The following is a 15,000-nucleotide window of genomic DNA, read 5'->3' as shown; positions in this document are numbered from 1 at the left end:
TTCGACAGGAAACGTGTGATTCCATCTTGCTCAAGGGTTCTTTTTTGGGCAAAATGGGTCTTTCTTTCGACACTTTCACATGCCACACCTATGATAGAGGGTTCCGTTACTAAAGAGGGTTCCTCTATGGCGGCCATCGTCAAATCTGGACCTTCCATCCAAACCCAGCGCCGGTTTTCTTTTCTCCTCGGTAATTAAGTGAACAATTAAGTGGGGCGGCCTGTAGCGTAGCGGTTAAGGTAAATGACTGGGACACGCAAGGTCGGTGGTTCTAATCCCAGTGTAGCCACAATAAGATCCGCACAGCCGTTGGGCCCTTGAGCGAGGCCCTTAACCCTGCATTGCTCCAGGGGAGGATTGTCTCCTGCTTAGTCTAATCAATTGTATGTCGCTCTGGATAAGAGCGTCTGCCAAGTGCCAATAATGTAATGTAATGTAATGTAATGTAATGTAATTAGCAGTACTGATTGGCCAGACTGTCTCCACACCTGACTCCCAGGTAAAGGGAGGGTGAACACACCTGACTCCCAGGTAAAGGGAGGGTGAACACACCTGACTCCCAGGTAAAGAGAGGGTGAACACACCTGACTCCCAGGTAAAGAGAGGGTGAACACACCTGACTCCCAGGTAAAGGGAGGGTGAACACACCTGACTCCCAGGTAAAGGGAGGGTGGACACACCTGACTCCCAGGTAAAGGGAGGGTGGAACACACCTGACTCCCAGGTAAAGAGAGGGTGAACACACCTGACTCCCAGGTAAAGGGAGGGTGAACACAGCTGACTCCCAGGTAAAGGAAGGGTGGAACACACCTGACTCCCAGGTAAAGAAAGGGTGGAAAAGCAGTAGTTCTTGGACCTTGAGGACCATCATTTGATGATCCTCCTCTACAGAACCATGTCAGAGAACCCTTTCAGTACCCTAAGGGTGTGCTCTCACACAGTGCAAGCACCACCTTCTGGTACTCTTGGTTGGCTCATTTGCAGCAGGCAAGATCAATTGAGAACATAAAAGTATTTGAACCCAAAATAATTATGTAATTGACCCAGGTCTGGTCTATACGCAATAAATAAACAAGTAAATCAATAGCAGAGTCTACCTAAAGCAACGAAATGATGTTCCAGCACTTAATGTTTTCAACTGTACAGCATAGAAGACTTGATTTTATTGTCATGTTATTAATAATATTGTAATTACTGTGCACAGGTAAATAATAGATGGCAAACCCGAATCCAATACGATCAATGTGATGAGGAATCGCTTTGTCATAAAAGCCTGGAGGTAAGATTAAACATCTATTTTATTAAACCGGGACATGGGGTGCTTTCCGTCGGGAGGAGGATTTTGTTTTTAGCTTAATTGAAGCGGTTCCCGAGTTAGCCGCACAGAACGTTCCGTTTGACACTTCTGCTGAATTTATAAACGGCGTCTTTCACGCGCGGCTGCCCGGCTGAGTGCGCGGCGGATACCGAAGCGATCCACCGCTATGCTAATCCGCGCTGACGCAAATGTAATCATCGTCTGAAAATGAATTTTTCAAAAGGGGTGGATGTGAACACACAGCGCACGCTTTGTAAATTCCTCCTAATTACGGCTTAACCGCGCAAATCTAAGGGCTTCTCTTCCTGCGCTTCAGCCCTCGTCTTGAACGTCACCCAGCCGTCCTTTCAACGGGCGCACTCGGCTTTTTCATAAGGATGTTTCCCTTCCCAAAAAAGTACTCCAAAACAAGCGCGCGGGTAATTCACACGAGCATAATCGCTTTGGATCAGGAGCGCTGTCATGTAATGTGGCACTTCTCATGAATATTTTATTCTATTTCAGAGAAACATCTGAACTGAAGAGAGAGAGAGAGAGAGAGAGAGAGAGAGGGGGGGGGAGAGAGAGGGGGAAAGGGGAGAGAGAGACAGAGGGGGAGGGAGAGAGACGGTGAAAGGGGGGAGAGAGAGAGAGAGAGGGGAAAGGGGGGAGGGGGAGAGAGACAGGGTGGAGGGGGGAGAGAGTGACCTCTAATGGCGTCTACAACAGTTCTGCCTGAACCAGAAAAACTGATTCCCTTCACAGAAACACCAGGTACCTCCAATCTCCTGGGATCACTGCTTGTACCTGCCATTCTACAGGTAGACAGACATACAGACAGGTGGAAAGGCAGGCAGGCAGGCAGGCAGGCAGGCAGGCAGACAGACATACAGACACACAGGCAGGCAGACAGAGAGACACAGACACACACACAATAGAGACACACAGACAACACACAATAGAGACACACACACACACACAGACATATGCTGAAGTGTGCTGTTTGTTGCACAGACGCGTGTGTGTGGCGGGTGACAGACAGCTTGCAGTGGGTGGTGTGGTGGATACACGGGTGACAGGGCTTGTGTGTGTGCGTGTGTGTATTTGTGTGTGTGTGTGTGTGTGTGTATGTGTGTGTTTGTGAGTGTGTGACAGTGTGTGTGCCTGTGCGTGTAAAACATATGCTTCAGACGTTAAACAGCGCAGGTTTGTCTTATGGACTTCCTCCAGCCTTTTGAAAAGGGACAGCAGGAAACTGACACAGGTATTAATCACCTGCACAGCGCGGCTATACTGTAATGTACCTACACTGGAGTTTCACAGCTTAGCTGGGTTCTCGCCCGCGGAGTCACTGTGCACACGCACCGCTAACTAACTGCTAATCACACTGTAAACCCCAGGGACTACTTCATCTTTTCCCCATCACGCTGTCGCAAACGCGCGCCAACCGCCCCGTTCGCTTTCAGTGCGACTCGAATTACAGCTGTAACTCCAGCAGGGGGCGCCACTGCATATTACATATTCCCCCGTCGTCGTCCCTAGGCCTTTGGCACAATTTTAGAGATCACAATCATCTCAATCGTTTGTTTCTGCTCGCTGTCACTAAGTCAATTGGACGATAATGACGATGGGATCAGGATGCTGACTGGTTGGATGGTGTATTAGGACGGAGGCGTCCGGGAGTGTGACAGACGCTGCCAGGTCCTGTCAGTGCCTGTTATCGTGGCGACGTGCGCCCTCCCTCTCCCCTCAGGGCAATTTTGGACTTCAGATTTCATGATTGGGAGCGACGGGCTTGGAGATGAAGGAGCTCTCTGTAGTCAGAGCACCTCAAAGCCGCGTCGTGTACGGTGTGCGCCGCTCGGCATGGGGGATTTATCGACGTCCTTTTTCAACATTATCACCGGCCGTCACCTGGCAGAACACGAGTCATCTCCATTCCTTTAATCTCTCTGTCTTTAAACTCACGTCCGCTTGCGCTTTATACCAGCAAAACGGCCACGACCGATAATTATTATTAATTCGGGAATTGGGTTCCTTTCATGAGAAAAATTAATCAAGATAGTATTAAGATAAACAGCTTATATGTCGTGAGAACGGAGTATGCTCCTTGGTTATTCAAACCTGAATCATCCCTGAGAGACAGCTACCGCCCACAAGCGCAAAGTAAATGACCCTTATAACAATATGACCACGGAACTCGCAGGTTCGTAGTTCATTTGGAGTGTTGTATTGTGCGCCTTAATCCAGTTTCCGTTTTAAAACATGCGTGTAACGATGTGATGTTCTTGAATACGGCCCAAAGTTATTGGTGTGAGATCATTCCATTGTTAAAAAAAAACGGATTACGGATAAAATGATCTCTGACGTCGTTCTTTCCCCGAGTGAAGACCTGCACTTAACGGCTGCAGGTGGGTTGCCTAGAGACACACTGAACTTCACGTGCCAAACGCCGGAGAGTGAGCATCAAGACTAAGGGCAGTGCAGACCTAATTAAAACGGTGACGTGCATGTGCAACGAGCTACAGTTACATTTCCAAAAAGTTTTTAATTATTTAAACAACTTATCAGAACTTTTATAACCAGTTGTGTCGTTTGCAGATAAGTAAGCGTAGATTTAACTAATCGTAATTTTTCTTGGACTGCAGTTATTAAAATGAAACACATAAATCTTTTGAGCATCTTTCACCTCCTTCCACACTATTGATTGAATTCCGGCCACACTGAGGCCGGAGACATCCTTATGCTCCGAACATCGGCGGAATTGTAATTCTGGCCCAGGGTGACTGTGGGATTCTGGGATTAGGGTGGGGATGGCTAAAGTCAGGAGCAGGTCACTACAACACGCTCGCCCCTGCATGCAAAAACGGCTTTACATCGTTCCCCTGAACCCCAGAGCATGTTAGTTATTTAGCCTCCAAATTTACGAGGTCTTCCCTGTCTGAAGAATAAAACTTAATCCCCAAAATAAAGTAAATTAATGCAGAGCCATGTGCGCGACAGAAGAATTCTGACTTAACTGCGTAATTAACATTAAGCACCGCGTTATTTACGAGCCATTTCGTACATGAATAAAAAAAGACGAAACGAACAGATGTGTTCAGTCTTGCCGAAGCCTGATATTCGGCAGATTTAATGGTTTTTTATTAATGTTTGTTTGCCCTGAGAGTGTTCTCCAGTCTCCTTATCGGGGCTGGCAGACTGGGGTATAAAGGGAGTTTCTCCGCCGGGTTTTTGGCTCAGGCTGAGACGGCCTTTATAGCGTAATACTGTGTGAGAAACGTTTACAGGAAGAATACGAGGAAATCCCGCCATTTTATCACGAGACCAAGAGTCGGATAAGCTGGTGAAAAAAAATACATTTTAAACATTTTATTTTAAGTGTGCAGCAGCACAAATCCCCCACGAGCCAGAGGCACAGACACAAGGAATTAAGAGATGATCTGTGAACAATAAAGTTTAATTTTGAGCTACTTTTGGGGGGGTTTAAACTGCTTTCAGTATCACTGCTCTGAGAGCTAAACCTGCTTTATGGTAGCCCTACTTTGGGAAGGGGAGGAGGACTGCTGTGATCGACTGTGTTTTAAACTCCACTGGCCAAAACTCTCCTCCACCCACATGACAACGAGAAGAACATCACGGTGCCTGCTACACCCTCAGAGGGAAGAGAGAGAGAGAGAGAGAGAGAGAGAGAGAGAGATGGAGACCGAGAGAGAAAGGGAGAGATAAGGAGAGAGACAGAGAGACATGGTAGAGACACACAGAGAGAGGGGGAGAGAGATAAGGAGAGAGAGGGAGAGACATGGTACAGACAGAGAGAGAGGGAGAGAGAAAGAGACATGGAGAAATAGAGATATAAAGAAAGACAGAGAGAACAGGAGAGAGGTAGATACCAATAGAGAAGAAGAGAGAGGGAAAGAGAAAGATTATGTCAGCATTGGAGAGAGAGTACAGTTCTAAGCATGCAAACCATAAACCACGAAACACATTGCATTTCAAAAATCTAAAATATAACTTCAGTTACTCCACCACAAATGAGAAAAACCCCAGCAGCTGTGGAGAGAGTGGAATGTATAACTGTGCGGAAAAATAAAATGGAGAATATCAGATCAGTCTTCCCGATATTTGGGCTGCACTGCTGTCTTTGTGTGGCTGTAGAGACAGTGTTGGACAGCACTGCTGTCTTTGTGTGGCTGTAGAGACAGTGTTGGACAGCACTGCTGTCTTTGTGTGGCTGTAGAGACAGTGTTGGACAGCACTGCTGTCTTTGTGTGGCTGTAGAGACAGTGTTGGACAGCACTGCTGTCTTTGTGTGGCTGTAGAGACAGTGTTGGACAGCACTGCTGTCTTTGTGTGGCTGTAGAGACAGTGTTGGACAGCACTACTGTCTTTGTGTGGCTGTAGAGACAGTGTTGGACAGCACTGCTGTCTTTGTGTGGCTGTAGAGACAGTGTTAAACAGCACTGCTGTCTTTGTGTGGCTGTAGAGACAGTGTTGGACAGCACTGCTGTCTTTGTGTGGCTGTAGAGACAGTGTTGGACAGCACTGCTGTCTTTGTGTGGCTGTAGAGACAGTGTTAAACAGCACGGCTGTCTTTGTGTGGCTGTAGAGACAGTGTTGGACAGCACTGCTGTCTTTGTGTGGCTGTAGAGACAGTGTTAAACAGCACTGCTGTCTTTGTGTGGCTGTAGAGACAGTGTTAAACAGCACGGCTGTCTTTGTGTGGCTGTAGAGACAGTGTTGGACAGCACTGCTGTCTTTGTGTGGCTGTAGAGACAGTGTTAAACAGCACTGCTGTCTTTGTGTGGCTGTAGAGACAGTGTTGGACAGCACTGCCATATGAACCCATAGACTCTGTTAATGAAAAAAGCCCTGCATTATTTATAATGTAATAATGTACATGACAGCTTTAATGGGCTCTCAAGGGTGTCTGTGTGTGTGTGTGTCTGAGACTCTGTGTGTCTGTGCATGTGTGTGTCTGAGACTTTGTGTGTCTGTGCATGTGTGTGTCTGAGACTCTGTGTGTGTATATGTGTGTGTGTGAGACTGTGTGAGTGTGTGTATCTGTGCATGTGTGTGTCTGAGACTCTGTGTGTGTATATGTGTGTGTGTGAGACTGTGTGAGTGTGTGTATCTGTGCATGTGTGTGTCTGAGACTGTGTGTGTATATGTGTGTGTGTGAGACTGTGTGAGTGTGTGTATCTGTGCATGTGTGTGTCTGAGACTCTGTGTGTGTGTGTATATGTGTGTGTGTGAGACTGTGTGAGTGTGTGTATCTGTGCATGTGTGTGTGTGAGACTCTGTGTGTGTATATGTGTGTGTGTGAGACTGTGTGAGTGTGTGTATCTGTGCATGTGTGTGTCTGAGACTGTGTGTGTATATGTGTGTGTGTGAGACTGTGTGAGTGTGTGTACCTGTGCATGTGTGTGTCTGAGACTCTGTGTGTGTGTATATGTGTGTGTGTGTGCATGTGTGTGTCTGAGACTCTGTGTGTGTATATGTGTGTGTGTGAGACTGTGTGTGTGTGTGTGTGCATGTGTGTGTCTGAGACTCTGTGTGTGTATATGTGTGTGTCTGAGACTGTGTGAGTGTGTGTATCTGTGCATGTGTGTGTCTGAGACTCTGTGTGTGTGTATATGTGTGTGTGTGTGCATGTGTGTGTCTGAGACTCTGTGTGTGTATATGTGTGTGTGAGTGTGTTTGTGTATGTGTGTGTGTGAGAGAGACTGTGTAAGGGTGTGTGTGTGTGTGTGTTTATGTCTGTGACTGTGTGTGTGTGTGTGTGTGTGTGTGTGAGTGTGTGTGTGTGTATGTTGGTGACTGTGTGTGTCCATGTGTGTGCTCGCATCTGTGAGCATATCTGTGACTATGTGTGTGTTTGCGTCTGTGAGTGTGTGTGTGCTTGTCTCCTTGTCACAGCCAATCAGCACCCAGGATGCCTCACATTACAGCCAATCAGCACCCGGCGTGCTTCACATCACAGCCAATCAGCACCCAGCCTGCCCCACGTCAGTTACTCTCTCTCCTGTCCCATCAGCCCTGATCTCAGCGCAGCACCCCATGTGACTGACATGTACATGACTGGGACCCGGGAGGTCGGTGGTTCAAGGCCCGGTGCAGCCACAATGAGATCCGTGCAGCACAGGGGCGGTCTGTGGTGTAGTGGTTAAGGTACAGGACTGGGACACGCAAGGTCGGTGGTTCTAATCCCGGTGTAGCCACAATAAGATCCGCACAGCCGTTGGGCCCTTGAGCAAGGCCCTTAACCCTGCATTGCTCCAGGGGGGCGGGGATTGGCCCCTGCTCAGTGTAATCAACTGTTAGTCCCTTTAGATAAAAGCGTCAGCTACATGACTGTAATGTAATGTAACGCAGACCCTGGGTTCCTGCTGAGAGCAGCAGATGCAGTGCAGCACACAGAGCAGCACGGGGTAATCAGGCCACGCCCCCGATCGATGGCACCTGTAGAGTAAACACTCGAGTAAAAACCAAAGAGACCTGACCTTGCTCTTCTGGAGACTCTACATCTTTTTTTTTTTACTGATGTAAAGTGCTTTGGATTATTCACCCATTCACACACACACACCAGCAGTGATAGGCCGCCATGCCAGGCCCCCACCAGCGCCTCAGGACCAGTGAGGGGTTAGGTGTCTCGCTCAGGGACACTTCGACACAGCCAGGGTGGGATCGAGCTGGCAACCCTCCAACTGCCAGACAACTGCTCTTACCGCCTGAGTTTCATATGAGCAGGTATAAGATAATTGGCCACTGCTTTGGACAGCAGATATCCACACACTACACTCAGCATCAAAGCCACACACCTGGACAAGAGGAAGCCTCACTCCGCAGAACTCTACTCATGCCGTTTTGATGTTGTTTAAAATACGGACACACACGCGCTCTTAATTTAGCATTTCTTTTTTTACCACAAAACTGCTCCAATCTTTCAGTTTAACGGGCACATTGTGCTTCAATCAGACCATCTGGTGTACAGTGATGTTGTCGCTGCCGCGAGGTACGTTTAATCTGCGTCTCAGCGCTGCTCTCTAACAAAGAGGCGCTCAGAGAGACTGCTGTCTGCACAGAATCCAATTTGCTCCTTGGAATCATTTTTATTCCCCGCAGAATTATCCCGAAGCGGAGCGCGGCTGGGTCCTTAAACGGATGCCGTGTAATTAGCGTGTAACATGCCCGTGTTGATGATCGGGCCACGGGAAAGGGGGGGGGGGGGCTTTAAAGATGCACGTGATGGGAGGGGCTTCCTCCATCCTCAGTTGCCATAGGAAACCTGGTTTCCCTAGAGACAACAGTGTCCCATGCGAGAGGATGGCAGAGACAGGTGTGTGTGTGTGTGTGTGTGTGTGTGTGTGAGAGTGTGTGTGTGTGTGTGTGTGTGTATGAGACACTTACACCCCACACTCCTGCTCTGTTACCACACCTCACACTCCTGCTCTATTACCACACCTCACACTCCTGCTGTATTACCAAACGGTCTCTCTGCTATATCTGCTCCTACACACACCTGCAGGCTGAGAGTGTGTGAAACAGACAGAGAGTGTACAGGTGTACAGGTGAGCTTGACCCCACCCATCTCTGTCAGCCATTACATTACAGTCATTTAGCTGACACGTTTATCCAAAGTGACTTACAGTTGATTATACTAAGCAGTTGGCAAGCAATGTGGTGTTAGGGGCCTTGCTCAAGGGCCAAACAACAGTGTGGATCTTATCATGGCTTGAACCACCAACCTTGCGGGCCCCAGTCACGTACCTCAGCCAGCAGGCTGCAGGCTGCCCCGCCCCCTCCCTGTCCCCGCTGCATGCTGGGAATCTGAGCCTCCACGCAACGCGTCGTTAACCTCGTTAATGGAACTTCAGCGGTGAGCGGGCCATTCCATTTCCCCCAGTGTTCCGCTGGCTGCCCCCCCCCCATCTACCCCCCCACTGCTGTTGTCGTGGCAGCAGACACAGGGGGTGGGGCCACACCTCTCCCGCACACGCTCAGAAGCGGTCTGGTGCAGGAAAATGGCTGTTTTTAAAGCAGAGCCGTATGGCAGATATTCGGGAGGATATTCCGCTCTGTGCTCTCCACTCTTCACACGGTTATTTTATTTTAAAAGATAGATCCTGATTCCAGCCTTTTAGGAATATATATACACTGTCAGGACACAAGATTGCTCACACGATTGCCGAGGCACAGTTCTTAGAAGTGAAGATGCAGTCTCATTGGGGAAGGATGGAGGACATGTTGTATGACTTGTAGAGTCCTGATGAAGAACTTCATCAACATGAGTCTCCATTCATGTCCTGGAAAAATGCTTTCTCTGTCTCTCGCTCTGTCTCTCTCAGTCTCTTTCTGCTTCTTTTTCTCTCTCTTTCCTCTCTCCTCTCTCTCTCCCTGTCTCTCTCTCTCCCTCTCTCTCCTCTCTCTCTCCCCCTCTCTCCTTCTCTCTCTCTCCCTCTCTCTCCTCTCTCTCTCCCTGTCTCTCTCTCTCCCTCTCTCTCCTCTCTCTCCCCCTCTCTCCTCTCTCTCCTTCTCTCTCTCTCTCTGTACACTTCATTGCAGTATGACTGGGTGATAGGGGGCTCATAAAGCAGTCAGCCCCCCCCCCCCCTCGCCCCCCCGCGCCCCCCTGCAGGTCACACCCAGGATCACAGAGTCAGTCACTCACATGAGTCTGTAAATAAAGCCCAGCCCCCCCGCCTGCGCGGTCTGCCCCCCCCCCCCCAGGGGGTTTATTATGCATTTATCAGCAGCTCACAGGCATGGAGGGGGGGTTCTCTCTGACCCCCCGGTACAGGGGGCACAGTGGGGTTATTAATTCTGCCCTTTATGTGCAGATCTCTCTGGCTCTGGGACTGGCTGCAGTCAGGCTGATAAGACCCCCCCACGACCCCCCCCTAAATGCCCAGAGCCCCATGTCTGTCATTCAGGGGGAGACAGGCCCTGTGATCCAGCCCCGCCCAGAGAACGAGCATAAACATGCCTGTCTGTCTGTCTGTCTGTCTGTCTGTCTGCCTGCCTGTCTGTCTGTCTGCCTGTCTGTCTGTCTGCCTGTCTGTCTGCCTGTCTGTCTGTCTGCCTGTCTGTCTGTCTGCCTGCCTGCCTGCCTGTCTTTCTGTCTGCCTGCCTGTCTGTCTGTCTGCCTGTCTGTCTGTCTGTCTGCCTGCCTGCCTGTCTGCCTGCCTGTCTGTCTGTCTGTCTGTCTGCCTGCCTGCCTGCGTGCCTGTCTGTCTGCGTGCCTGTCTGTCTGTCTGTCTGCCTGTCTGTCTGCGTGCCTGTCTGTCTGTCTGCCTGCCTGTCTGTCTGCGTGCCTGTCTGTCTGCGTGCCTGTCTGTCTGCGTGCCTGTCTGTCTGTCTGTCTGTCTGCCTGTCTGTCTGCGTGCCTGTCTGTCTGTCTGCCTGCCTGCCTGTCTGTCTGTCTGTCTGCCTGCCTGTCTGTCTGTCTGTCTGTCTGCCTGCCTGTCTGTCTGCGTGCCTGTCTGTCTGCCTGTCTGCCTGCCTGTCTGTCTGTCTGCCTGCCTGCCTGTCTGTCTGTCTGTCTGTCTGTCTGCCTGCCTGTCTGTCTGCCTGTCTGTCTGCGTGCCTGTCTGTCTGCCTGCCTGCCTGTCTGTCTGTCTGTCTGCCTGCCTGTCTGTCTGTCTGTCTGTCTGTCTGTCTGTCTGTCTGCCTGCCTGTCTGTCTGCGTGCCTGTCTGTCTGCCTGTCTGCGTGCCTGTCTGCCTGCCTGTCTGTCTGTCTGTCTGTCTGTCTGTCTGTCTGTCTGTCTGCCTGCCTGCCTGTCTGTCTGTCTGTCTGTCTGCCTGTCTGTCTGTCTGCGTGCCTGTCTGTCTGCCTGTCTGTCTGCCTGCCTGTCTGTCTGTCTGCCTGCCTGCCTGCCTGCCTGTCTGTCTGTCTGCCTGCCTGCCTGTCTGTCTGTCTGCCTGCCTGCCTGTCTGTCTGTCTGTCTGCCTGCCTGCCTGTCTGTCTGTCTGCATGCCTGCCTGTCTGTCTGTCTGTCTGTCTGTCTGCCTATCTGTCTGCCTGTCTGTCTGTCTGTCTGCGTGCCTGCCTGTCTACCTGTCTGCGTGCCTGTCTGTCTGCCTGTCTGCCTGCCTGCCTGTCTGCCTGCCTGTCTGTCTGTCTGCGTGCCTGTCTGTCTGCCTGTCTGCCTGCCTGTCTGTCTGCCTGTCTGCCTGCCTGCCTGTCTGTCTGTCTGCCTGTCTGTCTGCCTGCGTGCCTGTCTGTCTGCCTGTCTGTCTGCATGCCTGCCTGTCTGTCTGTCTGTCTGTCTGTCTGCCTGCCTGCCTGTCTGTCTGTCTGCGTGCCTGCCTGTCTGTCTGCCTGTCTGTCTGTCTGTCTGTCTGTCTGTCTGCCTGCCTATCTGTCTGCCTGTCTGTCTGTCTGCGTACCTGCCTGTCTACCTGTCTGCGTGCCTGTCTGTCTGCCTGTCTGCCTGTCTGCCTGCCTGTCTGTCTGTCTGCGTGCCTGTCTGTCTACCTGTCTGCCTGCCTGTCTGCCTGCCTGTCTGTCTGTCTGCCTGCCTGTCTGTCTGCCTGTCTGCCTGCCTGTCTGTCTGCCTGTCTGTCTGCCTGCGTGCCTGTCTGTCTGCCTGTCTGTCTGCGTGCCTGCCTGTCTGTCTGTCTGTCTGTCTGCCTGCCTGCCTGTCTGTCTGTCTGCGTGCCTGCCTGTCTGCCTGCCTGTCTGTCTGCCTGCCTGTCTGTCTGTCTGCCTGTCTGTCTGTCTGTCTGCTGTATAAAGTTGTGTAAAATCACTCTAACACAGATGAGGGCTGGCTGTGCTGTGGAATGAGCGGGGGTTCCCTGCTGGGGGAGATCAGAGACGGGACACAGCGGGGGGGCTCTATGGGCGCGCGCCGCCCCCCTGATCCCGTCCTGGCCAGCGGTGAGCGCAATGCCAGCCTCGTATACACCCCCCCCCCCACCGCACAGAGAACCAGGGGGGGGGCTCGCTCTGAGACAATACATCTCCACCCTCATCCGTCTAGAGCCAGGGCCAACCATTCCACACAAATAAAAACAAACATAGTGATGATCAATAAAATCATTTTTCTAGAAAATCGATACAGTGGAGAAATGTCCCAGGCACTGTACGCATCGTGCATGAGTTAGGCATCTTGTTGGTGCCCGTGGTTGTGCTCTTTGTCGAGCTGGCCAATCAATGCTGCCGATTGGGCTCAGAACGTCTGGGTCATTGACAGGCTGTCAGTGCTGATGCTGAGGATTAAAGAGGAGAGTGAAGTTAGAGAATAGAAGAAGAAGATGATGAAGATGATGCTGAGGCTACAGGGTAGCATTACTACGGTAATACTAGGGTAAGGGTTAGCATTCAGGCTAGGGATATTCACAGAGCAGTCGCACTGCACCAGACTGTGTGGCCGTGAGACCACCATATTGCTGATGTCACATGGCCAGTCCAAGCAAAGGCCTGGTGCTCATGAATTATTCATTTTTCCGCTGCGGCGTATCCAATCGAAAGTGCAGGACGACCTTCAGAAGAATCCCGGCATCATGACAGACACTGACCCTCTCGGGTGTGAGGTCACAAACATGTGACTGGAACATTCTGATGATGTAACAATCACTGCTGGTGGCTGAGAGTTCTAGAACACTGACTGGGACCCGGAAGGTCGGTGGTCCAAGGCCCAGTGTAGCCACAAGGATCCTCACTGCTGTTGGGCCCTTGAGCAAGGCCCCTAACCCCACATTGCTCCAGGGGGGGGTTGGGCCCTTAAACCCCTCTAACCCCTGTAAGTCATTTTGGATAAAAAGCATCAACTGAATAACTACTGTAATGTAATGGAGGGCAGGAAGGGGTTGCGCGGAGCCAGCACACCTCCCACGTTTAAACAGGTCTGCCTCTCCGAGCTGAGAAACACTCGTGATAAAAATAGCGCTCCGCTCCAGCGAAGCGTGAGATTCCCCGTGTCTCCCCTTCACCGTCGGAGAACCAGAAGTGCTAATGCGACCTCCGCACGCGCGCTGCATGTTTAACGCCGTTCCGCAGCTCCGTGTGCGAGCGTCTGCACACAGGCCCCACGCAGAGACCGCAGGGACCGGCTCTTAACCCTTTAATGTGTGAGGTCACAAACACGCGAAGGTTCTAATCTCAGATTAGAATGAACGGAGCATTCCAATGGTGATGTAACAATCACAACTGGCAGCTCTGGTGTTCTCGGACACTCACTTGGAATTAAAAGAAAGAAAGAAAGAAACAAACATTCCGAAGCACCTACTCTTCAAAGGGTTAAACAGCATGAAACCCCATCAGTTCTTATGAGACACAGTGCAGTACTGGGTGAGTGACAGCAAGGTCATTGGTTTGATAAAAAAAGGGGGCGGGCCATACAGAGGCAGGATGATTAAGAGGCGGAGTTTCCATTAGGAGGGCCTGCCCCCCAGGGAGAGATGAATACAGCCGGCGGGCACCATTTTGGCTCTAGTTTCATAGGTCTCAGTCATAAACCTATGGAGAGCTTACAGGCCCGGTATTGCTGTTGAACAGAGTGTGTGTGTGTGTGTGTGTGTGTGTGTGTGTGCGTGTGTTGGGTATCGTGGTCTTTGATCTACTCATTCTGCTCCAAGCACGAGGTAGTATATCGAGTCTGGATCAATATGAAGAGGCAATGATTCAGTCTTCTTTTTCTGAACTTATGGATGAGTGCTTAACCCCTTGGAGGATTTTGCCTCAGCTCAAATACTGCAATAACTACAGATCACCTGTCTCTCCTCATCACACTGTGTGTGTGTGTGTGTGTGTGTGTGTGTGTGCATGAGTGTGTGCATGTATGAGTGTGTGCGTGTGTGTGTGCATGAGTGCATGTGTGTGCATAAGTGTGTTTGTGTGTGTGAGTGTGTGTGTGTGCATGAGTGTGTTTGTGTGTGTGAGTGTGTGTGTGTGCATGAGTGTATGTGTGTGAGTGTGTGTGTGCATGAATGTACGTGTGTGAATGTGTGTGTGCATGAGTATGTGTGTGTGAGCGTGCGTGTGTGTGTGTGTGAGTGTGTGTGAGAGTGTGTGTGTGTGAGTGTGTGTGAGTGTGTGTGTGTGCATCAGTGTATGTGTGTGAGTGTGTGTGTGCATGAGTATGTGTGTGTGAGCGTGCGTGTGTGTGTGTGTGAGTGTGTGTGAGTGTGTGTGAGAGTGTGTGTGTGTGAGTGTGTGTGTGTGTGTGTGTGTGTGTGTGAGTGTGTGTGAGAGTGTGTGTGTGTGTGAGTGTGTGTGTGTGTGTGTGTGTGAGTGAGTGTGAGAGTGTGTGTGAGTGAGTGTGTGTGAGAGTGTGTGTGTGTATGAAGGGGGGGGGGTATTTCAGTCAAACCATCACTGATGTGCAGCAATAACATTCAGTCTTTTAAAAACCGCAACAAATTCAACTGGCGGTTAAACTGAAATAGCCCAATAAATACTCCCCTTCTGCATATTCAGGACACATATTACTGTTACACTCTATGCGTATTTCTCATTTTAATAGTGTCTTTGTCTGGTCGAGAGCCTATTCGCATTTTTAATCCTGGATATTAAACAATAAAGTAAAACAAAAATATCCTCATGTCTGCAGTAAAATATTCCCTGACCCGGATTCAACCAACATTAATCCTTAATGTCATCTCACAAATAAATGCCAGGCATTTGTTTTGGTGGTTTTTTAAATCACAAACTATGTCTCCCTTCCCCCCTCCTTTCCTCTATCCCTCCCTCTCTCCC

The 15,000-nt window shown here is 50.3% G+C and overlaps 1 protein-coding gene across 1 annotated transcript in view; it reads right to left on the bottom strand.

The window, feature by feature from the left end:
• Positions 1-15,000, bottom strand: part of ablim3 (actin binding LIM protein family, member 3) — an 85,679-nt gene that overhangs the window by 39,894 nt on the left and 30,785 nt on the right. The window lies entirely within an intron of this gene.

This window comes from Conger conger, chromosome 3, assembly GCF_963514075.1.
Source record: "Conger conger chromosome 3, fConCon1.1, whole genome shotgun sequence".
NCBI lineage: Eukaryota > Metazoa > Chordata > Actinopteri > Anguilliformes > Congridae > Conger > Conger conger.
Note: the sequence above shows the minus strand (reverse complement) of the source record. Positions and strands in the feature narration are given on the sequence as shown.